We start from the raw sequence: 27605 nt of genomic DNA, 5'->3' as shown, positions 1-27605 counted from the left end.
AGCAGAGATGCCAGGACATTGCCACATGTTCAGAGTAGGTAAAATAAAATCCTAGACTCTATGGTTTTACCAAAGGACCCTTAAACTATTTGGTATCTGAATGCAAATATAAGCAACCCACCCATCACCTGTGGGAACTGGAATCCAAAGATGAATGAGCTACCACAACCCACTGACATACACGCCCAAACCACAAAATGACCTGAGCACACTGGGGACTTGAGGCCACCCTGAAAGTAGCAACTACACTTAGAATCCACATGGCTGCCCATGGTTCCAGGTGAAGTTTCCTCCAGTGAACCCAGGAACACATGCTAAAGTTCCACTAGAGTCCTGTGTTAGTTAGGTCCTCCCCCAAGAGACAAGAGCAAAAGAATGTCTACAGATAGGAATTTATTTTTAAAGAATTAACTCATCTGGTTATGAGCGCTCCTAGACCCAAATTTTACAGTCTGGTAGGTTGGAAATTCCAGCAGTAGTCAATGTTGCAGTCTTGAGTCTATGAAAGAAAAATGAAAGTTGTCAGAATCAAAATGGAGTCACTGTGTCGACACTAGCAAAAAAAAATAAATTAAACCAGGAGGTCATAAAGGAAGGGTTCTTATGCATGATTGCCTGAGAGTAGCTATCACAAAAGACTCTGCCAGAATCTCAAGCTTGCACAGAGGTCATCATGACCTTTTACAAAAATTACTTCTATAGGACATTTGTCTGTTCAACCTTAGACTGATGCCACTCTTCTTATTAATTATTTTGGTCCAAGATAATTGTTGCAAAATATCAGACGTAAACCCCCTCATTTTTGTCTTTCACATTTCCTCTTTCCTCAACCTCCTTCAATATTCCCACAGTTTACTATAGCATGTATATCCCCATTACAATGCTCTGCTCGTCCATCGGAATACTCTGCAGGTCCCAAATAGATATCATTATTTTTACAGAATCTCTCTGACTTTTTTTCAGGTTGACAAGTGTGAAGGAGTCTAAAGATGGAATTTCTTTCTCTTGGCAGACTTGAGTCTTTTCTCTGACAGCCTACAACAAATTGGATGAGGTTCAGCCATACTATGGAGGGTAATCTGCTTTATTCCAAGTCCACTGATGTAAATGTCTATAATTTAGACTTAGAATGTCCTCAAAAGCCTGTGTATTAAAGGCTTGGTTCCCATTCAGTAATTATTTAGGAGGTGGTAGAACCTTTAAATGGTGGAACTTAGTGGTAGGCTTTAGGTCATTGCCCTCAAAGGGGATCATGAAAATCCAGTCATTCCCTAAATGTCATTCATGTTCCAAATGAGTGCTTTGTTCCACTACTTGCTCCTACCATGATGTGCTGCCTCATCACAGGCCCCAAAGCAACTGGTCCAGTGGATCACAGACTGAAATGTCTCAAACTGTGAACCAAAATAAACTTTTCTCTTTTTAAGCTGATTTATCTCAGGTATTTGTTACCATAAAAGGAGACTAACACAAATGTCAATCTCATCTAAAAAATACCTTCACGGTTACATTTAAACTCGTGTTTGATCAAACTACTGAGTCCCATAATCTACCAAATTAGCACATAAAATTACCCATCACAGGTTAGAGGAATCCTGGATCCTTACCTCTACCTACTCACCTAAAATGCTCCACATGTTATCTGCCATTCTCTAGGTCACTATGCCTGGGAACTGATCCATCCTCCACATGTTACCTCCCATGGTGTTTGGCCTCAACCCAAACATCTGTGGAGGATCCCAGTGCCCAAAAGACTGCTTAGCTAACCCCAATCCCAGGAACAGGCCTCTCTCTCTAGAACTTAATTTCCCATGGGAACATGGAAAGTAGGGTGCTTGTCACCTGCGCCATTACATGGATTATAACAGAAGCTTCTCACCTCACCCCTCCCCTGAGGAAGAGAATTGAACTGAATGATCCATACGATCACAAATTCCAACTTTTCACTTATTTTTAGGCTGTGTCTCTTGAACATTCAAAGAGCATACTCTGAAATATTTAGAGATCAGCCAGACGGTCCTAGATTAGAATCATTTTATTTAAAAATTGAGCATTTTAAATATTGTGTATTTACACTTGCCAGGAAATGTGTTCACTTCATCTCTAAGCTTACCCTTAGTTTCAGAAGTAAAGTCTTCCCTGATGCTTTTGATAACAGAAATGATAGCAGTGAGAAAAATCCAGATATCAGATTTATTCCAGACTCAGGAACCATGTGAAATGGGTCCCTACAACCTCAAGTTAAGTCAGAAGTCAGAGAACACCTAAAACAAAATAAGAGGAAGGGCAGACAGGATACTCACTTCCCCAGAGTCTGTACCACTTTTATCCATAGTCTTCACCCAGAACTCTGGAGGTCCAGGGAGAGAAATTTCACTCAACAGAGTTAAAAACAAAATAGGAACAACAGATTCAGTGCAGGGGGTCACAGTTGCCAAATTGTTCTTCGTTTTCTAGCAAGACAATTGCAGGTAACTGTATCATCCTAAAATGAGTTACTGCAGATCCTAATAGCCCTGCAGAAATTCAATTAGTTCCTCTATTCTTAGTACAATAGATTATTCAAATTGTAATGGACAGCTACAGACAGCACCCAAAGAGCCCTGCATTAAACAGGGAAGTAGCCACCCTGTCTGCTTCATGCTGGTCTGGCCCCTCCCTTAAGAGGAAAGCTGAACAGCATGAACCATGAACAGCTGGTTTTATATGCCTTGTTATCATCACCGGTAATTAGCATTTACCCAGCATCCAGGGTACACTGAGTGCCAAGCAGAACCCAAAGCTGCCCAGTGGGCTCTCAGCCTAATTTCATCTCTAGAACATCAACAAAGACCAGCCACTAAAAAGCCATAGCAAGAGGGATCAGACTTCTCTCATCAGACAGAGAGTTGGTTGATTGCACAACAGGAAAAAGAAGTGGCCAGAAAGAACTTGAAAGAGGAAAGCAGATCTTTGGAAATGTGTCATTTCTTTCACCCATTGACCTCTTTTGCAGAACTTTTGCGAAGAGAGGATGGTTATTTACAGAAATGGTTTATAACATGGTAGAGAAAAAATATGAAGGAAATTTCCTTACCACAAACAGGACATCTGATTCCTGCTTTGTAGTGGGTCATATTAGCCAGAGTCAAATTCCTGGTATACCACCACATGACCCACACAATTCAAGTAATCGAATCCATCTCCTCATTAGCAAAATAGAGATGAAGCAAGAGAGAGATTATCTATAAGCAGATAGAAATGAGGTCCTCAGAGAATGGAATCCCACCACCTCAGATTAAAACCATTTGTGTTTGTTTGTTTTTGTTTGTTTGTTTGGGGTTGCCTGACTGGAAGGTCCCACTCATACTTGGGAAACTATACGCTCTCTTATTGTCCCAGAAAGGCAAGGCCATATTGGTAATGATGTTTCCTTGACTACTGTAACATTAGTCAACCCCAGAGAGTTTATTTTGACCCAAGTAATTCTTTTGCTTTAAGGAACAAGTACAGGACAAACACAGGTTAACAAAGACAGTAAACCATCCCATCATGGGAATAAAAAATGAAAATTATATTCTTTCAATTAAGTCCAAAAAGAGAACAATCAAAAGAGGATTTTCCAATGAAAGTTTAGTTTTTCCTCAAAACTGTAAAAAAAAAAACCCTAGACAGAGAGCCTCCAATGGAAGATACCCTCTCTGGGACCCCCTCCCCCCCACCCCCCGCCATGCTGTGGGAGTTTTTCCTGCTTGCTTCTAATAAATCTGCTACTGAGTTTTCACCTTCTCTTGTCTGTGTACTTTACTCTTCAGGTATGTGAGACAAGAACCCTCCAGTGTTCATACAACCCTGTGTTACAAGAGAGAACAATGAAACTAGTTTCAAAAGGCAGATGTTAAGTATGCAGTGAAATAACATGTAAAACTTAGTTCTTGGCACATAGTAGGTGGTCCATAAAATAGCATAGTATTTGGCACATAGTAGGTGGTCAATAAAAGTTAAGGTAATATCATTACAATCCAGGAGCACTTTGCATACTTCCAGGTATGACACATATGCAGTTTATTATATTGACCTTCTCTGACATGAATGGCTACCGGTTCTCCTTATAATTGCTTCCAACTAACATGTGCATGTCACAGTGAGTTACCCACCTGCCTAGGAGAGAATAAAGTATCAGGGAGATGCCCTCTAGAGGTGGGAGGAAGGTGAGGGGGGAGACGCAGTTTTCAACCTCCTTCCATACCAACTGAATAAAAATCCTTGCAATGTCATTCTGTTTCCTTACAGTCAAAATTTTCATCTTGCAATGCATCTTAACCCTTCAAATTTTTTGAGAGTTAACTGACAGGAAGGAAAATGTCAGCACCATTAGGTATTTGGGAGCTTACAATAAAATTGCAAGAATGATGTACTACCAAACTTCACCTTCTTCACCAGCTTCCCTTCACTTCTGTTACCTTTGCCCTCACCATCTTGCTCCCTGCAAACCACGCATCACCTGCTCTCTCTCTCATTCCTCCTGTAAATCTCAAGTCCAGCGAGCATCTTTCTGAACCACGCCCACCCCATGCTTACCTTCAGAGCTGGCACTTAGCACACTTTTTGCATTTCTCCCCCCTACACTTTCTAGAGCTCATCCCTGACATATGGCGCCCAGCCCAGTACTAGACTCTCACTAGTATGTAACACAAGTATCAAGACTATTCCATTCAGCTGAAACTGTTGTTGTTTGCATGCTGATGACTTGAAACCCTTTCAAAGCTCTTTAAATGGTGAAATTAACGACTGTTCTGTTTCTGCTCTGCTTCCGATTTCCCCACCTCGTCTCATTAGATGTCCCTTCCCCCTCTTTTTCTTCCTACCCACACCCACAATTTCTAAATAACCTCTCAACTCCGAGGTTTAAAAGAGACTCAAGGTCACAGCAATTGCCTGAATTGCTAGCTATTGACTCAATAGGAAAGCATAATCTTTGCAACCATAGATATGGTGATCTGAGGGGAGAGAGGCTTACTGCATCAACACACTGCAGCTGAAGGAAGGTGCATTGGAAAATCACGCACCCACTCTGCCCATCACCCACTCCAGTGGGAGCTTTCTGCTGCCCCCAAACCATACCTGGCTCCACTGGTGCATTCTTTCTTCTGTGTTTCCACGCTTCCTCCTTTCTCCTGGAGTTCCCAGCGCCACCTACCCATTCTCACCCTCAACCACTGAGACCTTGCTTACTATTTCACTGGAAACACAGAATCCATCCAAATAGAACTGGGAAGATAGAATCTGCTCACACAGAGCTCCACAAGCTTGCACCTCCACACCCAGCCCCACCCATGCACACCACACCCTTACATTCCACTGTCTCCATGCTTCACCTGTGTCCTCCGTCCCAGCCCTTCTTGCCTCCTCAAGGACACTGCTGCTTTTATTTCCTCCTCTCTCCTGCAGCATCAAATCCTGCTTCAGAACAAAATGTGATCTTTCCCTTTTGTCTTAAAAAAAGTAAAACCAAACAATCTCCAGATTTCTTCACATGTTCTCCTTCCCTTTACAACAAAGTAAGGCCAAGAGCCACCACGAGCAGTATTTTCTGTTTAAATATTGTCACTTTTCACCTTCAAAACTCTACACAGGTCTCCAGTGCCCTCCATACTACCAAAGTCATGGTCAGATCTCCATCTTCATCTTGTTAACATTTCAGCATTTCAGGCAGATCATATCTATCTTCCCATCAAGCCTCCCTCACCTGGTTTTCCTCCTATCTGTGTGGACATTTCATCTTGTTTTCTTTTCCAGTTTTCTCTTCATCTCCCAAATCTTTAAAAGTTGGAGTATGCCAAGCTTAGTCACAGATTCTCTTCTCTATCTCTACTCACTCCCTTGATGAAATGGTATATTTTCATGCCGATGACTTCCAAAGATGTCAAATAGGCCTCTAGAATTTATCATAGCTAAGACTGAACTCTGAGAGATTCCCCCAACCACGCCTTTGGTGGTTAATTTCAGCTCCATTCTTTCAGTAGCTCAGGCTGAAACTCTTACAGTCATCTTTAGTTCTTTCTCACTATACCTCACATCAGCACCATCAGCAAATTCGGTTGGCTTCACATAGTTTTTGCCCTCATCAGCATCTTCTATTATTATTAAAGAACTCTTAGACTCACACAGCTACAGGAATTCAAAAGGAGACACAAATGCAATCAAGAATGCCAAAGAACACAAAGGACCCCAAGAATAGACAGGACTCTGCCTGCCTCTCAGAACTCTCCCCATCTCCTGCCTCCTCCTGCTCCTCCCCCTCCTCCACCCCAGCTAGTAATACTTTTCATTTCAAAAGAGTTACAAATTCACAGGAAGTTGCAGAGATAGCCTAGAGGGGTCACGCATCCTTCACCCAGATTCCTCTCATGGTTACATCTCACATAATGATATTAAAACCAGGAAACTGACATGGGTGTGACAGTGACAGTTAGTTACATGTCACCCTCATGTGGATTCATGTAATCTTCTCTACAGTCCAGACGCAGAACTTCCCCCACCGCTTCCTTGCACCATGCCACTTCATTAGTCGGATCTTCCTCCCCCACCTACCAACACGTTTTCCATCTCTATAATTTTACCATTTTAATTGTATCATATAAAGGAAAACAGTATGTGACATTCTGAGTTTTTTTTTTTTTTTCAATCAGCTTAATACCCTTGAGACCCATAAAAGTTTTTGAAAGGGAATTTGTTTTGTTTCAGTTTAGTACCATTACAAATAAAACTGTGATGAATAATTCCATACAAGTTTTTGTGTGAAGCTTAGTTTTCATTTCTCTGAGGTAAGTGCCTGGGAGTGAAATTGAAGACTTGTATGGTGAGTGTAAGTTTAGTTCAGTTTTGTTTTATCTGTTTGCATGTTTTTAGAAAGTGTCTTACTGCTTTCCTGAGTGGCTGTACTGCTTTATGCTCCAGAATGTTTCCAGAATCCTACCACTTCTTACCACCAGAACAGCACCCTGCTTCCAGTCCTGGTTCTTCTCCCTGGGATCACTGTGGTAGCACTTGTACAAGGGTCTCTTCTTCAACCATTGTTCTCTTTCTGCTCCTTCAGTCTAGCAGCCAGAGTGATCCTGGTAAAATGGAAGTCAGGTTGTATTACTTCTTAGTCTGACACCGCACAATAGCTTCCCTTCTGCCTGGAATAAAACAGAACTTCTACCTTGGCCTACTAGGACCTCTATAATTTGACTCTTCCCTGTTCTATGACTCTATTTCCCATTATTCTCTCCAATGCTCACTCATCTCCAACTGTTATGGTTTGGATGTGAGGTGTCCCCCAAAAGCTCAAATGTGAGACAATACAGAAAAGTACAGAGAAGAAATGATTGGGTTGTGAGAGTCTTTCAGATTAATCAGTGAATTAATCCCTGATGGGATTAATAGAAGTGGTAGGATGTGGCTGGAGGAGATTGGAATTGGGGTGTTGCTAAGGGGCATATATTTTGTATCTAGAGAGTGAGACCTTCTCTCTCTGTTTCCTGATGATGTGAGCTGCTTCCCTCTGCCACGCTCTTCCGCCGGGATGTTCTGCCTCATCTCGAGTCCCGAGGAATGGAGTCAGCCATCTACAGACTAGGACTTCTGAAACCATGAGCCCTCAAATAAACCTTTCCTCCTCTATAATTGTGCTGGTCAGATCATTTAGTCCCAACAGCAAAAAAGCTAGCTGTCACCCTGGCCTCCTTGCTCTTCCCTATACACAGTAGGTATTCTCTTGCTCTGAGCTTTGGCAATTGCTGTTTCTTCTGCCTAGATGCTCATTTCCACACTCCTGGGCTCTGTTCCCTCTCAATGAGGCTTACCCAGCCATCTCTCACCCTACCAACCTTTCCTGCTCTGTTTTTCTCCTTCCTCCATTATCACCATCCAGCATGTCATATACTTTACTTATTTGGATCATTATCTCATACCCTTCACTAGACCACAGACACCTTGAAGGAAGAAATTGGTGTCTGGTTTATTCCCTGCCAAACCCATGATTGAATAATTCCTGTCACATGATATTCATTGAATAAGTTTTAAGTGGTTAATAGGTGAATAGATAAATAACTGTAACTACTTAGAAAAATATGATTGCTAACATTTCATATTTGTTCACTGCGTACTTGGGTTGAAATAATGTTCAGAACACATTGAGACAGAGGCCAGATCAAGCACTAATGGCATTTAAACAGGTTCTCAGAAAATAATAAAAAAAATACGTATTGGAAAATGGGCAAGTCAGCAGTGCACTAGGCCATTTTGGCCAGAGTCCTGGTCTTTTGTATCACCAGAACAAAGCTCTGGAGCAACCCCAGTTCCAAAGTTTTATGTCAGAACACTCAGTTTAGGAAGCCACAGGCCTATTTCCGGATAACCTGGAGAACAAGGCCACATACAATTACATTCCCCCTGCCCTAGGGTATCACTCTAAACAGAAAAATGGAATTCTTCATGCCTACAATAACAGCTTCTCAGTGCCTAAAAGAATAAAATCTTACCTCATTACTTAACTGCATTACACTTTTGAACCAACTTCATGTTTGGCAAGAGAATTTAACCAACAACAATAGCTAGACAATATACATGGATATAAGAAAATTCAAAACCAACACCAAAACCTTATTTAAAAGCTGGAAGTTACCAGTGTCTGACCTGAATGTGCTAGAAAAATTTTAAGTAGGTTAATATTTATTTTACTCACAAATATCAGTTGCTATTTTTTCAGTGGTTAGTTTGAAAACAAGTAACAATTATATAGCACATACTATATACTGGGGACTGTTCTAAGCACTTTTTGCATATGCTATAATCTGAATGTGTCCCCCAAAGTTCTCACACTGGAAACTTAATCCCCAATGCAGCAGTGATAAGAAGTGGGACCTTTAAGGGGTGATAAGGTCACGAGGCCAGTAAGGGGCTACTTCATAAGGGGCTTAGTCATCATGGGAGTGGGTAGCTGTTAAAAGAGTTGCACCCCCTTCCATTTTTTTCTCTCTCATGCATGTTCTCTTGCCCTTCCACCTTCTATCATGAGATTATGCAGTAGAAAGGTCCTTGCCAGACACAGCCCCTCCACTTTGGATTTCCCAGACTCCAGAAATAAATCTCTGTTATTGTAAATTATAAATTACCCAGTCTCAGGTATTCTGCTACCACAGAGCAAAATGAACTAGGAGAGCACACTCTGCATTAGATACTGTAATGGAACCCAAATTACAGAGAATTTTAGCAAAACATGTCCAAAGACACACAGTTAATGAGCAAGGTCCCAGGACTTGCACCGGATAGTCTGGAGTTTGCTCTCTTCACTTTGCTTCTCTGTTATATGCTAGTATCTATGCTAAACTCCTTGGCCCACGTAGTTGCATGAAATGTTTAAAACTACCCCAGGAAGCAGCAAAGGAGGGAAGCAAGGTTTAGAGAAGTGAAGAAACTAGCCTCAGAAATGGTAGAGGAGGTTTCAAACCTAGGACTGACTACTTGATTTGAAAGCCCATTTCCTAGGCCTCTTTCTTTTTATTTTTTTTTTATTCATTCTAATTAGTTGTACATGACAGTAGAATGCATTTGTACATTTTGATAGATCATACATAAATGGAGTGTAATTTCTCATTTTTCTGATTGTACATATTGTAGAATCACATAGGTAATGCAGTCATATATGTACTTAGTAATAACATCTGTTTCACTCTAATATCCTTCCTATCTCCACACCCCTTCCCCTCCCTTCACTCCCCTCTACTTAATCTAAAGGAACTCTCTTCTTCCCTAGCCAATTGCTTATTGTGAATTAGCATTCACATATCAGAGAAAACATTCGGTTTCCTAGGCCTCTTTCTGCCCCCTCTTCACTCTGCCATGCCCTTGGTGGGAGGGTGTGCTGTTGTTCCTGAGCTGCCACCCTCGCTGCTCTTCTCCTCAACCCAGAAGGTTCCATACATGACAATCAACTATTACTGAAGCTTTCCTTTGAATATAGTACACAGCTTAACTCAAATGAAGTTTTCATTGGGCAGGCTCCAGACCCTAAGATAAGGGCTCCCAGGGCATTATGGAAATATATTTTATTAAGGGGTCTCCAGACAAAGTACAAGGGCACCCCCCCCCGTGCTCTTCTCTTTTCCTATATGCAAAGTCACGTACTACCTGTATGATCTACAACCAGTCTGTAATCTCTCTGTACTTCAGTTTTCCATCTGCAAAAAGGGATAAAAGTATACCTACCTGGAGGGATAAGGAAGGAGTCATGGAGCTATCCACAAACAGTGGTGCTTAGAAAGTTCCTGGCACAAGGTAAGGTCAATGTAAATGTTTGCTCTTATTATCACAATTATCACATGCCTGGGTCCCTGCCCTGGCATGGAATGAGGAGTCAGGTTCTCTGTCCTCCATTCCCAACCTCCTCTCAATCTAGCAACATTTTCTACCTCCAGTGTTTAAAAAAGCTTGTTTTCTGCCTCATAGAGTGGAGAATGGGTTGACTTAATAATACTTGCTATTTATATACCGTTTTTCTTCCTTAAAAGCCCTCTGTGCAACCAGTATTTCTTTCCATGAGACTAAACACAGGAAGACTCTTTAAAGGGAAATTTTTGAAAGAATTGTCGTGGGCCTCATTTTCAGAAATGGCCATGCTGGTTTAAGTCTGCTACCCTGAGAAATGTTACACAAACTACCACAAAACAAGAACTTCCACAGTAGGGGAAACTGTACTTCACTCAAATGCAAAAAAAAAAAAAAAAAAAAGGTTAAATCTGTTTTACATTATCAGCGTGCAGGGGTAAATTTACATTATTCTTGAAGCTTTGCATGCCGCTTCTAAGGTTTCTCTTAAGAGAAATTTAAGAGAAGGAAAAGAAAAGAGTGAAAAAAAAAAAAAAAAAAAAAAGCATCCTTGCTGATATAACCCCTGCCATGGAGATTTAAGGGAAATAGCTAAGCAATGTTATCCCATCTCATTGCACAATCCACTGACAGTTTTCGAGTCACTTGATGGAAACTTCTTTGTTTCCTCCTACTTTTTCAGGGGACTGTTAATCTTCCTCATTCAGAATCTATTTCCCAAGCTATGTGAATTTTCAGTTGTTCCCATTTAACTCTTCTCTCACTTTATGCAGTAAGATAACTTTTGAAATGTAGAAGCAGGAATCATTTGCTGCCTCCTACAACTTCAGAAATACCTAAATACACGATCCATAATAATTCCCAGTGCATGTCTCGGGTTTGAATGAAAGGATAGTTACTCAGAAAAATTATGCAAGAAATCAGATAAATGGCGAAGGACCTGCATAGCCAGAGGTGCAGGACTTTTCTTAGACTGGATGTCATGATTCATTCTGCTTCCTGTGAGCCTGAGGCCAAGCGTTCTTGTCCCGTGGGTCAGGAGATCTATATTCAGCCAATGGGGACTCTCCTCCACTTAGCAGTTTGATTAATAGGCAGATTTTTTTTTTTCAACTTACTTTTCCTTTCCAGTATCTGGTCTGTATTTGGGCTACTTATTATTGAGGGCCCCGTGATTCTGCCCCACAAGTAAGAGACACTTAGTTGATGGCCCTATCTCAAATGACAAGTCAGAGGATCAACTGGAGCCACAGCCCCCTGACGTCAGTAGCTCTCAAGCATCCCTCAATTGTTCCTTGAGCAGACTGCCCTTCTTCAGCTCACAGTGCAGCAACTATTTTGACATCCTGTTATCACACATTCTGTTCATAGGCACAGAAAAGGAGAACTGTGTCCAAATAAGCACAAGGCATTTTCTTCATTACAGTGATGATTAAGTTATCTAATTATGCATGTCCTTAAGCCCATGGTGGCCAGATACATACAACTGAACAGGAATCCAGAGAAAACACATATAAGTTTTGCATATTATTCCTCTAGCTCTCCTTGCTTCTAAGCTTTCTCCTTTAAGTCAGTTCTCTTGAGTTTATATAAGCCAGAATCATGGTTTTAATCTATTCATTTGTAAGTTAATGTCACACAGTTCCATGATCACAGGCTGGACTAGTTCTGGTCAATTTTCTCAGGACAAGTACCAAGAACACCTACCTCAGAAAATAAATAAATAAATAAATAAAATTATTATTTCAAGGAAATATCTCTTTCATTGTCTTCATTTCTACAGTAATATTTAATAAGAAAAACTTGTACATATTTGATATGACACTTTAAATGTTTTTATCCTGAAAGATACTGCTCTAAGAGAGAGACTCATATTGTACCAACATTGTTAGTTTTACTGACTTAATTGCCATAAAAAGAGAAAAAAAAAATCATTATATTACAATAGACAATTGACATATTCCTCTTCCAATAAATCACATAAATAGATGTTTTGGTGCTGTAGCAACCAATTAAAATACATTTGAGAACATAAAAAGAGAATGAATGAATGAATCCATTATTCCAAGAGATAAAATAATTCAAAGGCACTCACCCTTAAAAGATGGATCATTTTCTTATGGAAACAATATACTGAATGTAGAGGAGTTCCATTAAGAGTACTATTCATCAAGTGTTTATGTAAACTCCAAACCAGCATCTGCTTCATACTTAATGTCCATAATTAATATGTTCACAGTATCAAAAGTTCAAATTAATGTTCATACAAGCAAAATCACAGCAATCAAAGTTTTCATGGATTTTCCCCTATGGTCTTGAAACATAAAATGCAATTAAATTGCTTCTACCCCCAGAGTAATTATGACAAAGTTTGGCACACCATCAGAACATATTATACAAATAAATTGGGCATTAAGGTTGCTTATCAGTATAGATCATTTCTAACGTGAAAATATAAAGATCTTAAAGTGAGTATTTCTCATATCAAAACGTTTAGAAGAATGGATGTCCTAGTCCAAGGACAAGCCCTACCTGGTCGCAGCAGTAGAGGTATCCTTATAACTAAGATGAATTAATCAAGTTCCCTTTGCCAAATGCCATGGATTACTCAAATCACATAACTAATTCTCCTTGTTCCAAGTAGAATCTTTGTGGCTTGTCTGCAGGGATAAAATGCACTCATCTGTTGATGCTAGCTCTCATTTATTAACTGAGTTCAACAAAGAGGCACCAACCACCTAATTCAGGCTCAAAAATATACTATCCTCAAAGAGCTTGAACTTTAGACAGACATTAATCAAAGAACCCTAGTTGTGATAAATGCCATTAATTAAAACTGTATAGTTGTAAAAGAGCCTGAAATAATCTGAAAATGGCAGTATTGTCATTGTACTGATGAAGTAGAACTAAATATAATATTTCACTTTCAGAGTTCTTACAGAAATAAAATTTGAAATATATGCAAACATATTTTTAAGCTATATATACCTAAACTAAAGTAGGGATCATTCTACTATAGTGGATTTACTCATCATGTTGCAGTAGTGAGTAATAAATAAAATCTAAGTGACCCTTTATATCAAAGATTAATTTCTCACTTGGGTAAAATGATCTGCACATCTGATAACTCTCCAGGGAAGTTCTCTTCAAGCAATGAACCAAGAATTCAGTCCACTTGCATCTTGTGGCTCCAGCATCTCAAACTGTTTCCAGGTCACTGTGGCAATAAAGACAAAGAAAGCAAGCAAGTGGACATTCATGCTCTGGCTTTTAATACTCCATCTAACCATAAGATATCAGATAAATGTGGGACAGAATATGGCATTTGCACATAAATGGATGGAGTTGGAGAATATCATGCTAGGCAAAATAAGCCAATCCCAAAAAAAAACCAAAGGCCAAATGTTTTCTCTGTGTGGATGATGATCCATAATGGGGAGTAGGGGATGACTAGGGAAGAATGGAGGAACTTTGGATTTGGCAAAGGGGAGTGAGGAGAGAGGAGGGGATGAGGGGGTGGGAAGGATGATGGAATGAGACAGACAATATTACCCTATGTACATGTATGATAGTGCAAAAGGTGTGTTCATCATGTACAACCAGAGGAATGAGAAGTTATTGTGCTCCATTTCTGTACAATGTGTCAAAATGCATTCTGCTGTCATGTATAATTAATTAGAACAAATAAATTAAAACAGGAAAAATAAAAAATAAAAAAGGATGTTCAGTAAATATCTTTGCCATGAGGAGAAAGAGCAGGCTTTCGAACAACTCATCTAAATTTTCTGAGACCCTTTTCTCCTCCATCAAATAGAAAGGGTCATTAAATGTTTCTCACCAGGGTCAGAGGATTCATGTGATAACTTCATGCACTGAATGGTGTAGAGAAAGCAATTACCATTACTTCTACCACATCTATCAACAATACCATCACCAAAGAGAAGAAGAAATTTTGAATTAGAAGGATGACAGGGACAGGCTAGTTTCTTTTGATAGAATAGTACAGCTGGTCTCATCAGACATCTAGGACATGGCAGTGTCCTGCACCATGACCATTGGGGGAAGAGCGACTTGGGTGGAAACAGCAAATCAGTACAGATCCTGGCCCTCCCCTAATCTGCTGAAAAGTCCAAGTAGACTTATGGGTCACTACATCTTTACCCAAATTTCCAACTGGGCTGGTCTAAAATTGTCTAACTGGGTTAACAGACCCAATTTTTTAAAAAGGCTAAATATATCTAGTTATATAAGAACGTTCTCATTATGAATAACATCATCCTGGGTCAGAGATGAGGTATATTACTTGCTTAACTGGCATTATTAATTCTTGTTTTCTCATTATGGAGCCAATGGACCTGATCTAAATTACAGACCCTTCTTTACCTAACTAAAATCTAAGAAAGCAATAAAGAAGCAATTCCCAGTTATTGTTATGACTCCCAATTGTCTTTGGTAAGATGAAAACTCAGGTAGTGTTTATGTATTTGAGAAATATTTATTTATTCTCTTTGAAGCAACCATACTGAGCACCAATGCATCTGCTTAATGTGCTTCCTTTATTGCTTTAGTGTTAGATACAACCATTAAGTGTGCAGCCTGACAAACGTATATTTGGAACCTTGTACAAATGATGTCCAACTCTTTATCGTGTGTTTTAGTTCTCTATCCACCCATACAGGCTATTCACAGCCACACCAAAAATGACAGTGTGCAACAGTGTTGAAGGCAATATTAAAATAAAGAGTCTCCTACAAAACAGGTAGAAACAAAAGAAAATAAAATGAGAGTAATCGATCGTAAGGAAAACACATCAGAGATTCAAACATCAGACATCAAGAATAAAAATCCAGAGACTTGGGAGATTAATTTAGCCACCACAAAAGGATGATTCTAAGAAAAATAACCTACAAGACCAATCAAAAAATAAATGGATGTTCCAGAAAACAGAATAAAATTGAAAATGCTGAGAAGATAGAAATAATATATTCAATAAAACTACACTCATTTATTTTAATTGTAACCTTGTCATAAAGTTATTATTAAAATGTCTGATGGTGACTCAAAGCAAATCCCACTGCTTTTGTCAATTAAAAGAAGTCGTAAAATCTTGAAGCTGTTTCTCACAAAAATAAAGCTTGAAATCACAGGAAAAATATATATATATACATGTTATTATATATATATGTTATTTTATATATATATATATATATATATTCCATTTGTTATTCTGGATCTGGAACTTGGTTTTGTTTCTTAATAGTGACAAGAATGGTGCAGCATCAGAAAAATTCCAGAAGATGCTGTCAATTTTACTTAAAAATGAGAATCCGATGTTTCTGTGCTTTATTGTTTTAATGAAATTTCTAAAATGTTTTGGAGGAAAATGGTAATTCATTCAATAATCTCTGTTGTCGTTAGTAGAGATCCTTAGCTAAACAGTAGAATACACGACTACGTGTAATGCATAGAATTGTCCAACCATTGACAGTATGTCACATGATCATGAAAATAAATGTGGACATTTCAAAACATGCTCAAGCCTATTTCTGCAGATCTGTACAGTGAGGGATATGAGTGTATGTTTGTAACTGCTTGTGTGGGGGGGTATGGTATGCATGCATGATGTGGTATGTAATAAACAATTGTTCACGTGGTGTGTGTGAAAACATATACATGAGTGCACGCGTGAGTATGTGTGCATGTGAAAATGTGTAAAAATGCATGAATATATACATGTATGTGTGAGTTTGAATGATGTGCATGTGTGGTACAGGTAAGCATAAGCAGGAGCTGTTGCTGACAGTAAAATACTTCAAATAAACCCAAGGAGTACAGTATTTGTACGGTTTAGAATGGGACAAAGAGTAGAGCTATCTATGGGGTAATTAGCATAACTACTTGTTTCTTATGAATTCACTTAGACCAGAGCCACTTTCAATGCCAATGGCATTTCCTAAATGGTCCCCTAGAGGCTGGGTCTGGCTTCCCTGTCTGTCCTTCCATGATTCTTTTTATCCTGTTAGCCAGAGAAGAAAAAATGAACTCTAGTAAGGTCCTTTACCAGCTCCTAAACATGTCTTTCTCAGTTCTAGACCCACTACGCCTCTACAAGGAGTGGTGCCAACCTCTGCCTGTCCATCCAGACCCCTGACTCCTTCAAGCCCTAATTAAAAACAATTGTGTCAAGAAACTACCCCTACCCAGCCATCCCCCACAGTGATCTCTCTCTCAGCTCTTAAGACCAGCACTTATCATTTGACCTCATATATTCTGACTGTTTGCTACCTGTGTAGCTACAAAGTCCCTTCCAGTCCTACAATTCCATGATTTGGTGCTGTCTCTTCTCATTTAGAGTCAAAGTTTGTTAAAGGGAGGAGGCCCGCCTTCAAGCCTTTCTTTAAAACTTCTTGTAAACCACTGTAATGCTGTGCTCAGAGAGTGGCTTAAAAAGTCTTTGGTTAAGTGGCTGTTTTATGAGTATTTTTTGTACTTGTTCTTGGTGATTTTCTGCATGCTTAAAACTTTTTAATAAAAAGTTGGGGGAAAGAGGGTTTCATAACGACACTTTTGGAGGTGTTAGGTATTTTTATAACCTTGATTGTGATGACGGTGTGACAGCCAATGGCATGATCCAGACACTTCAAACTGTACACATGGAATATGTACAGTTCTTTGTATAGCAATCACAAGACTGTTAAGAGTCTTTAATAAAAGTTAAAACACGGTAACTAGTATTTTCTCCCTCTGTTACGGACCAGATGCCTACTTAATCCTTCTGGATGAACGGCTTAGTCTCCATTTTACAGATGAGAATCAGAGTCTGAAAATCATGTCTAAGGCCCCCGCATTGGAAAGTGGCAGGTTCTGGAGATGAACCTAGTTCTTCTGAGTTCAAAATATATGCCCTTTTCACCAGACTGTGCAGTCTAAATGCTGTTTCTCACTAGTATTCAGTTGGCATTTAATAAGTGCATATTGAATTGAATCACATAAATTGAATTAACTGTACAAGAGGCATAATCACATGGTTATCTACCCAAGGTGATTACAATAACCACAATAGTTAACTTGCATTGAGAAATTAACTATGTTTCTGGCACTGTGCCAAATAATCCCTTTTATACATCTCAATTAATTGTCACAACATTCCTGCAATCATGATCCTCATTTTAAAGATGAGGAAAGTGAAATATAAATAATATAAATGGTTTTAGTAATTTCTCCGAGGTCTCTTTTTTATGCAGTTCATTTTATGCTGTTTGCATTAAGTAAATTCTATCGGTTTGTCTTCTAATTCACTGATTCTATTCTATGCCATCTCCATTTTCCTACAGAACCCATCTGTTTTGCTGTGGTCCAAAGATCTGAACAGATCAATTTTAGAGGGGGAAAGGTTTATTTGGGTGGCTCACAGTTTCAGAGGTTTCAATCCATAAATGGCCAACTCCATTCCTCAGGTAACGCAGAACATCATGGCAGAAGAGGGTGGTGGAGGAAAACAGATCAGGACATCATACCAGGAACCAGAGTCAGAAAAAGAGTTCTGTTCACCAAGAACAAAACACATACCCAAAGGCACAACACAATGACCCACTCCTCCAGCCACAACCTACCTTCCTACAGGTACCATACAGTCAATCCCTACCAGTGAATTAATTCACTAATTAGGTAAAGGCTGTCATAACCCAATCATTTCACTTCCAAACTTTCTTGCATTGTCTCACACATGAACTTTTGAGGGACAACTTGTATCTAAACCATAACACCTTCCTACCTTTCTCACTTAGCCAGGTTTTACTTTGGAAATTGAATGTTTCAGTTGTAAAATTTCAATGTGAATTCTATAAGATAGATGATAGATAGATAGAGAGATATATAGAACTCCTATTTCTTTGCTGAGATTTCTTACTTTTTCATTTGTTTCAAAAATATGTGTAGTGGAGCACAATACGTGTACTGGAGCATTTTCATAATGACTATTTTAATATTCTTGTCAGATCATTTCAAAATCTGAATTATCTTGGGGCTGGCATCTGTTGATTGTCCTTTCTCATTCATGTTGTGATTTCCCTGAGTCTTTGTATAATAAGTGATTTTCTGCCATATCCTGGGAATTGTTTTATGAGACTCTGGATCCTATCTAATCTTTTAGTAGGTAGTCCCTTTGCAAAGCGCAGTGTAAGAGCTGAGGGGTAGGTGCCTTCTCCCACAGGGCTCTGGAGACACCACCTTGGTGTCTCCAAGTAAGGCACCTGCGTACCCTGCCTCACTGCAGACAAGGGACTCTATTCCATTTCCCCTTACATTCCATTGACATCTTACTAGTGAAAGTGGGACACCAACTCCCTCCCTACTGGGCTCTACTGCCATCAGGGAGGGAGAGAGAGGGAAATGGAGTGCCAAGTGGCCCTGCCTCCATCATCTAATTCTGTCTTGTTGCTCCTGGATGGCAGTGGAGGCTTAGTACCTGCTGAGTCCTGCTGTCACAGGGAGACAGGCAGTGCTGGCTCACCTCAGCCTGCATCTCCCATTAAGTCTTATTGCTGCTGAGTAAGGATATAGACACAGATCAACACTGGATCCCATGACATCACCCTGGCAGGAGAACAGCACAGCCTGGGCAGGGCGTGGATGATCAGCTGCCCACCTGGTCCTGTCAACACCACCCAGTGGGAGAAATAAGCACTGCCGCTTCTGCCATGCTCAGGATAGGGATGAGCTTCCCACGTGATCCTGCTGATACCACCCTGTGGGGCAATGGGATCATTCTGCATGCTTCCACCCAGAAAGTGGGGGAGAAAGGAAAAGATGCATTTCTCCATTTATGTTTGGTATTTGACTAGAGTAGGATAAGTATTGCCAAAAAACTTCCAGGTCCTTTGCCTGGCAAAAATGGTCTTTTCTCAGAGCTTTTCATGTCGGTGCCTATTGATGACTCTGGTTTGAAGGCTTCTGCAGCATCTTTGCAGTATTCATGGACAGATTAAGTTCGCCTAGGAATTCACCACCTGCCGTTCCTCAAGACCCAAGTCCCAGGCAGCCCATTCTTCTTTCACCTTTCTGACTTCCTCTGCTTTTTTGCTGTACTATGCCAGAAATTATTAGTGGTGAGGAGCAATGAGGCAACTCTCTTGGTGGAACCAGAACCATCTAAGATCTTATAAACACACAAATGGTGAGGACAGAATTGGAACCCAGGAAGTTTAGTCACAGAGACTAAATTGTCATGCCAGCTCTAGTTATAAAAGCAGTTACATGTATGTTTGTTTGCTAGTTCTGCCATAACAAATTATCACAGATGGGATGGCCTAAACAACATACATTCATTTTCCCACAGCGTGGATGCTGAAAGTGATCAAGGTAACAGCAGGGTTGAATTCCCCTGAGACCTCTTTCATTGGCTTGTAAACGACCAGTTTCTCATTATGTCTTCTCATAATCTCTCCTCTGTTTCTGTGTCCAAATTTTCTCTTCTTATAGGCTAGCCATATTGGATAAGGGCCCAAATTGATAATTTGATTTTAAATTAATTACCTCTTTAAAAACCCTGTCTCCAAATATAATGACTTTCTGAGGTACTGAGGGTTAGGATGCATCCCATAGCAATGTTATATAGCAATATAATGTATAAAATACTATATTATGTAATATTATTAAAGATGGGTATTGTATATCCTATGAGAAAATTAACCTGAATGTGAAGTTGGCTCTTGTCATCAAGATGATGATTTGCACATTACCATAATTAGTGCCCATTTCCAAGGTCATTCTCTTTAATAATAAGCAGGCATAGATTAAAACTGATTCAGGTATGAAAAGGGAAGAAGCAACTGTTCTCTCTGAGCTGCTGTGATTGAGGAACAGGAAACCCATTGATGAGGCCTCTCCTTTTCTTGCAAAGAAAACCCTGCTATGGCTTGTCTCCTCCTGCCCTGGCAAGGAAAGTCTGCTGGAGGCAGTCATTCCCTCTTAAGAGCTTGCTGGAGTGATTGGTGAGCTCAGTCCAGCTCCTAGTGCTCCATCCCACAGTTACTTCTAAAGTTTGGTGGACTGAACTATAGCAGCACCCAACAATATGGAAGAATCTTAGCAATGTGGTGTTAAAGAAGTTCAAAAGCACTACCATCAGCATGCTGCTCTTATTATAAGGTCAAAAATACATAGGCCGAGCCAGGCTTGGTGGTACACACCTTTAAACCCAGTGGCTTGAGAAGCTGAGGCAGGAGGATGGCAAGCTCAAAACCAGCCTCAGCAACTTAGCAAGGCCCTAAGCAATTCAGTGAGACCCTGTCTCTAAATACAATATAAAAAGGGCTGGGGATATGGCCCAGTGGCAAAGTGCCTCTGGGTTCAATCCCCAGTACCAAAAAAAAAAAAAAAAAAAAAAGAAAAGAAAAAGCATGCATATGCTTTTTGGAAACACTGTATAGATGCAATAGTCTTCACAAAAAGAAAATCAGGAGAACAAGGAGAGGGGATTCAGAATGATGGTTCTGAATGATGGTATTTAAACACCAGGACAATGAGGTGGGGAATGGAGGCCAAGAACAGGTCAGACTCAGTAACTGTCGGGATCCCAGGTTTGGTTTTTGGTGGTGGATTCAAAGATGATCCTTAACGTTATTTAAAATAACAAGATAAAATAACTAATTAAATAAATGAAAGCAGAGGAAAACTACATGATTAAGAGTTACTCTTAATTTTTTAGTTAAGATTTAGGATTATTTATCATTTTCTTCCGCTCTCTCATTTTTCTAATTAATGAAGAATTGACTGTACTTGTAAAAGGATGATATAGTTTTTCTATTCAGAGGTTTTACTTTGGAACTGCTCAAGCTGAAAATAACAGATCAGCCATCAGGCATATCCTCAGCACTTTTTCCTGCAGAATTTTCCTCACCTCGGAGATTCTGACTTGATACCTGGGTGAAATCCAGGAATCTGTAATCTGTTTTTGTTTTGTTTTTGTTTGTTTGTTTGTTTCTTTCTTTCTTTCTGTACTGGGGATTGACCCCAGGGACACTTTATCACTGAGCCACATCCCCAGCTCTTTTTACATTTTATTTTGTGACAGGGTCTCACTAACTTGTTTAGGGCCTCCCTCAGGTGCTGAGGCTAGCCTCAAAACTGCAATCCTCCTGCCTCAGCTCACCTAGTCTCTGGGATTACAGGAGTGCACCATACCTGACTGGGAATCTTTATTTTATGCTGAACTCCAGGGCAGTGTCCTAGCAAGCTGTGCTGCTTTGATGACTCAGAATTTAGTTCATCTTACACATTGTCACTACGCTTACCCTCTAAAACCTCACTTTTATCACACTACTTTTTCTTTCAAAAGTGTTTACTGTTTCCTTCTTACCAAATCTACACCTTCTGTCCACCTTTCAAAGTCTTCTACAATCTGAAATCACTCTAACTATCCAAATTTATCTTGCACATCTCCTGGAAGCAGATCTCAATGCAATCAGGCCAGTTCCCCTTGCCACCACATGGGAAGTTCATCAGCCCGTCTGGCCTATTTTTCATACAGCCCTTGTCTGGGAAATCTTCTCTCTCCTGTATCTCTCCAGATCCAGCAATTTCCCCCAGGACAAATTCAAGTCTTTCCCTCCTGCACAAGCCATTTCTAACTTCACTGCACATTATAGGCCCCAATGACCTCCAGTAACCTCCAGTGGTACATTTCCTTACTTCTCTCTCTAAAAATACTAAGTCTACATGTGACTAAAAATTATTTTTTTCTTCCACCTCATCCCTTCATAATTAGCATTACACTGAAATCTGTGGACATTTAAAGTATCGTTAGCTTGGTGACACTTTTGAGAAGCCAATCCTTTCACTGTCCCAAGGGCCTGAGCCTGCCCTTGGTAGCATATCACTCAACAAACTGTTTCTATTCAACTGCCCAGGGTTCTCTAATCCAAACTAGGTCAATGAGGTCCTTACCCAGAAATTTCAAACTCAGAGCCCAGAGGTATGAGAGAGTTAAAAAAAAAAAAAAAAAAAAAAAAAAAGGCTAATGTTCAAATAGAGAAAAAGGGATATGAATAAACAAAAACAAGGAGAATCAAGGGCTGAAAAGAAAGTTCTGGTGGGGGTTGAGTCCCTGCCTCTAGTTCCTCAGTCCTGACTCAATTCTTATCCTTAAACTTAATAAGCCCCCATCAGTATTGATGAATAAAGTTCCCCCTTTCAGTTTAGCTATTTAAAATAGGATTTCTATTACTTTCACACAGGCAAAAAAAAAAAAAAGGCTTCTTTAGGATGCATCCTCCATGGGCTGACTCATCACCTGCCTGTCATTCTCCACCCCCCTGAACCCTCTTCCAATCTGCCAGGCACAGAAGGAATTCTATGAAGGTGATGAGCACCATGAACTAGCTCAAGTCAGCTTTTATTGAGAGCCCTGTGATGATACCAGAGATACCAGATTCCAACACCCAGGAGAGGAGATAGCAGACCACTGGAGTTCTCCGCAGACTCTCAAGGACAAGTGAATCCTCAACAATCAACTCAGTCACCCCAGATTCTCCTTGTGCTTCTGGAATGGACATTCCCAACAAGTGTGGGACCCCTTTTCTTGGTCTCAGGAATCACATTTATGAACTTAAAAAGATAAGCACATGGTTACACTTTAATGCATTTCTCTCATGTTTAGCAAAATGGAGGAAGCTCGCAACCCTATTCTTATCATAGGGAATTCATACTTCCAAACTTCAGAGAGTAAACTATCTCAACATCGACTTTCAAAGAACAAAGCACTCATACACATACCACGTCACTCACTGCTTTGGCTACTTTTCACTTGGAATCTACACATTTATGTACCATACTCATTCTCAAAAGGTGGATTTCATAAAGCATTGAGAATTCTGAGCACATGCCAAATGCCTACAATAAGTTAGTTAATGATTTGTTCTGTGACCAGTGCAAGGATTTTGCATTACTACCAAACCTGGTTTTCACAGATAACACTGTAGCTGGTGTCCCTAGCCACACTGTGACCATAAAGAAATGTTTCCAGTTACTTTGCGCTGAATCTACAAAGTGCACATATTTTTGCCTGCCAAGCATGCAAGCCTTTGAAAAACTCCCTCTCTGTCAGTGCTATGAATTCTGTGGTACCAGTGGTATTTTACCATGCAAAATAAACAGTTAGTTGTGGTAAATGGTTAGCAAGGGGATACTACAGGTCCCATGGAAAAAACTAGAACATCAGAAGGTCAAAAACTGGTCTCTTGGACACTCCTAGGGTCTCTCCCTATGGGCCAATTAAACAAAGTATTCAGATGCTGGCAATCCTTATTTTCAGAACTGCAGGCCCAATTACTGGGCTCCAAACAGCTACATTTTATAGCTAAAATGATTTATAGCCAATGTTTTCATTGCACAGTACGTGTTCCTCTTTGTTAAACAAAAGTTCACAGAGAAGAACTGCAACCAAGGAGGGGAAAAAAGGGAAATGCACATGCAAAAAAGATCTAACTCACAAAGCCAAATGCAAATTAAAGAAAAAACAGCAGTCTTTGGACTTCAGCCGCTATTCTTTTGAACTCAATGCCAAAAGTGTATTTAGAGACACCGTGAAATATCACCAATCTAGAATTTATTTTTTGCCTGTTGGAAGAACTGTTCCACCATAGGGTTTTTTGAATAACAAACCTAATTCGGTTACTAAAGAACAAAAATCTACCTGTCAGTCTATTGTGCTTTATTAATGACCAGGGAATATTGACTAGCGAGACACTTTTTGTTGTTTAAAGCTCACCTATTAAAAATACTCAGAGTAAAGGATGAGAAATAGACCTCAAAATTTAATATGGGTGTAGATGAAACCTTAAGCTTTTCTCAAGTCAGGCGCTTAAGGGAGATTTTTTAACAGATGCTATCTATTTGGTAAATAACGGAGGTATCTTCCTGGCTGATATGTTTGCCTAGAGCCCGAAACTATTCTTCCTTGACCTACATCTTATAAATGATTTTTTTGTCCAGAGTTCTGTCTTTGGTAATTAAGAAACCACAGTGGATAGAAAGGAAAACTAAGTCGGACTCAGGGAGTGGTGCAAATTGAACTGTTGTAAAACCTTCAGGTTGTTCTCAGTGGGGAAGGGTCTCAATGGGCCTGTAGGGATCATCTGGTAATGTCTGGAGATGTTGATTGTCACCACTAGGATGATGATGGATTCTATTGACATTCAGTGGGGTGAGGTCAGAGATTGGGTTAAATATCCTTTGATGCACACAGAATAGGCTCCCATGACAAAGAATGATCAGGCCAAATGTCAATAAAGTAGAGAGGTTGAACAACCCAGCTGCATACATTTATGTGAATTAGTTATCAGATCCTTTAAAAAATTCAGCTAACTAAAAGCAGGTTTCAGTAAGGTTTTATCTCATCCGAGCAAGGTGCCAAGGATGAGGAGGAATTCAGAAAAGGACAAGGGGTCCCTCAGGGGAGAGAAGAAAACTGATAGAGCAGTCACTGGAGTTGATCATAAACCTTTCCCACACTTCACTTGGGCTTAAAAACCAATTACTACCAGAGCCTTGTCACTAATCAGCCTTATTACTTTGTCTTTGTCCTAAAAGATGACTTGACTCCAATTCCCTGGCAATATGTGCTAAAATTTCTCCGTGGATTTCTCCTTTCCATAAGGGAACAAATTTATCTTCTCCCTCACTAACTTTTTTAGGGCTTCTTTCTGGACATTTGCATCCCAGAATTTAGCTTTTCATATTCTAAACAGAAAACAGGCTTGTCTCTAACACCTTTGTGTATTATATTTCAAAGTCAATTTCATATTATTCATCAAAAATTGCTTTTGTTTTTTGTTTGTTTGGTTGGTTTTGGTCCATGGAACAACATAGTGAGGAAAGTATCAGGTAACTTCATGGAGAATTCACTTGACATATTCAGTCCTGTCCCTCTTCAATGCTGTCTCTCAGACTAGCATTTCTCATCTTATTTCCTTAGTAGAGTATTCTCTTGAATGTTGCCCCCAAAAGTCATATGGTCAAATAAGATAATAATATTACATTAAAAATGAGCAACAATGTGGACTATGATCTTGGCACTGTGCCAATTGCTTTTTGTACATTATACTATTTGCTTTCCATAATAAGACTGTAAGGAAGGGCTCATTATTTCTGTTACACATATGATACACAAAGAATCTCCACTGAACAGGAAGTAACTTGTTCCAGTACCATAGCTAGTAGTAAACCCAGGATTTGAGTCCAAGTCTGTCTTATGTTCAAACCTGGCACTCCTAAATACTGTGCTCCACTTCAGGGATAAGCAGAATTAATTAAGAATTCTTTATGGCAGAGTTTCTCAGATCTTTTGTCTCAGTCTATTCTTGCTGCTATAATAAAATACTTTGGACTGGGTAATTTATAAACAATAGAAATTTTATTTCTCACAGTTCTGGTGATTGAGAAGCCCCAGATAGGTGGCATTTTCTTAAGGCATCTTTTCATGGCAGAAAAAGTGGAAGGTAAAAAAAAACAGAAGGGCAGAAGAGGTGAAAGGCTCCCTGCACCGCTTTGTAAGGTCGCTAATCCTATTCCTGGGGCTGTGCCCTCACATTCTAATCACCTCCTAAAGGGTGCACCTCTTAACACTGCCACCGTGGTGATTAAATTTTAGTGTATGAGTTTGGGGGGACACATTCAGACCACAGCAACTTGGCTCTCTCTAACTCTAAGCTCTTAAATTCATTTCCAAACTTACCAAGAAAGGAGTCCCACGCACTCGTTTTGCCATGATCATCCTTCATGATCAGCGTTCCACAAGATTTGCTCAAGACCACACCATATTCTCCACCTGGCAGAACTGGTCAGAAAGAGAACCCAGAGTACCTGACACCTGCTAACCATTCACTAATAACCTGAAACGGTGAGCAAAGCATTATCTCAGAGTGAAGCAGTGCATGTGGCAGTAGGCCAATGAGAAAAGAAACAGATCCTCAGAGTGGAGGCAAAGCGTTCCAGGCCTTCTGTAGAGTCTCTTTTACAATTTTAACCCAGCACATTTCTCCCTATAAGCCTCAAGATGAAGTCTTTACCAATGAACAGCTGGAGAGTATTAAAAGCTGCATGAGTATTTTCTTTCCTGCTAGAACAAAAGCCATTAAAATAAATTGCCAAAGGGGGGAAAGGGGATTGGTGACTTACGAAGTGTCCTGCCTTATGAACATTTTGGTCTGCTGCAAGATTTGTTCCTAAAGACCAAAGATGAAGTGTTACTGGTGAATGAATTTCCACATTTCCATAACATCATTAGCTTATTATGCTTTTCAAAACTTTCCTGTGTGTTCCTACTTTTACAGTCAATATTTAACTGGGAGCATAACTCTGGAAAGAATCAGAGTCTGGGAAAAAAGGCAAAGCCAAGTTAAGAGCATTGCATCCCACAGGTCACATATACTTTAGGGAAGCCAAGAGAAGAAACAGGAAAATACAACCAGATGTGAACTTGATTTGAGTATACCATCCCTTCCAATATGAAGAGCACATTCAAATTCAAGTATTTTCCCCCTTGGAATCAACTGCACCACAGAATTCTTTTAAATAAATGAAACATGGAGCAGCACTTGCCCTGAAGAATTACATGAAACTCACACACAAATCTTGAAAGCTCATTTGTATTTGAGTGATGCAAATTGTAATTTAGTAGAATAAAGTTCACGTTAAGGAAAAGAAGAAATTATGTGAATAACCCAAGTTTCAGTCAAGTCTACTCCGAGTTCTAAGCCTGACATGCTGATTTGAATCCACATGTCCCACATCAGAAATGTTTTCCTGTAATATAATTGATAGCCTTCCTGACCATAACACACCTGCCTGGCTATAAAAGAATCAACTGTGACCAGCACGTTTGGTTATTTCCATTTAATGTATTCTGGAGGGTCCCACATGAGTAATGGATGCTTCTGTCCAAGTCTTCTTTGCTACATCAGATATGGCATTATGGTGCCACAATAAGAGTGAACCTATCTACTCTATGTTCCGGACCTAATTGTGAATTAGCATATTAACCAATATGCATTATAAGTTATTTTCTTTGCTGGAAAAATGTTTATAATTTGACTATCTGACTGCAAACAGCTACAAATTTGTTTCCCTATTTTCAAATGCAGATAGGATAACACTACAGGCACAGTTATCCAGTCATTCCCTAGAATGTTTAATTCATATTTCAAAGCCTGAGTATCACAGTGCAGAGAGAGGGGGACTAAGCTGTCATGTTG

At 39.7% G+C, this 27605-nt stretch overlaps 1 long non-coding RNA gene across 1 annotated transcript in view; it reads right to left on the bottom strand.

Moving 5' to 3' along the window:
* Window positions 1–6277: 6277 nt before the first annotated feature.
* Window positions 6278–27605, bottom strand: part of LOC306660581 — a 109238-nt gene continuing 87910 nt past the window's right edge. The window contains exons 3-4 of the long non-coding RNA XR_013763681.1: window positions 12449–13570; window positions 6278–7097 (exon numbers count right to left, since the gene is read on the bottom strand). This is a non-coding gene — a long non-coding RNA (uncharacterized lncRNA). The remainder of the gene's footprint in view (window positions 7098–12448; window positions 13571–27605) is intronic.

This window comes from Sciurus vulgaris (genome assembly GCF_902686455.1).
Source record: "Sciurus vulgaris genome assembly, chromosome: 4".
Taxonomy (NCBI): domain Eukaryota; kingdom Metazoa; phylum Chordata; class Mammalia; order Rodentia; family Sciuridae; genus Sciurus; species Sciurus vulgaris.
Note: the sequence above shows the minus strand (reverse complement) of the source record. Positions and strands in the feature narration are given on the sequence as shown.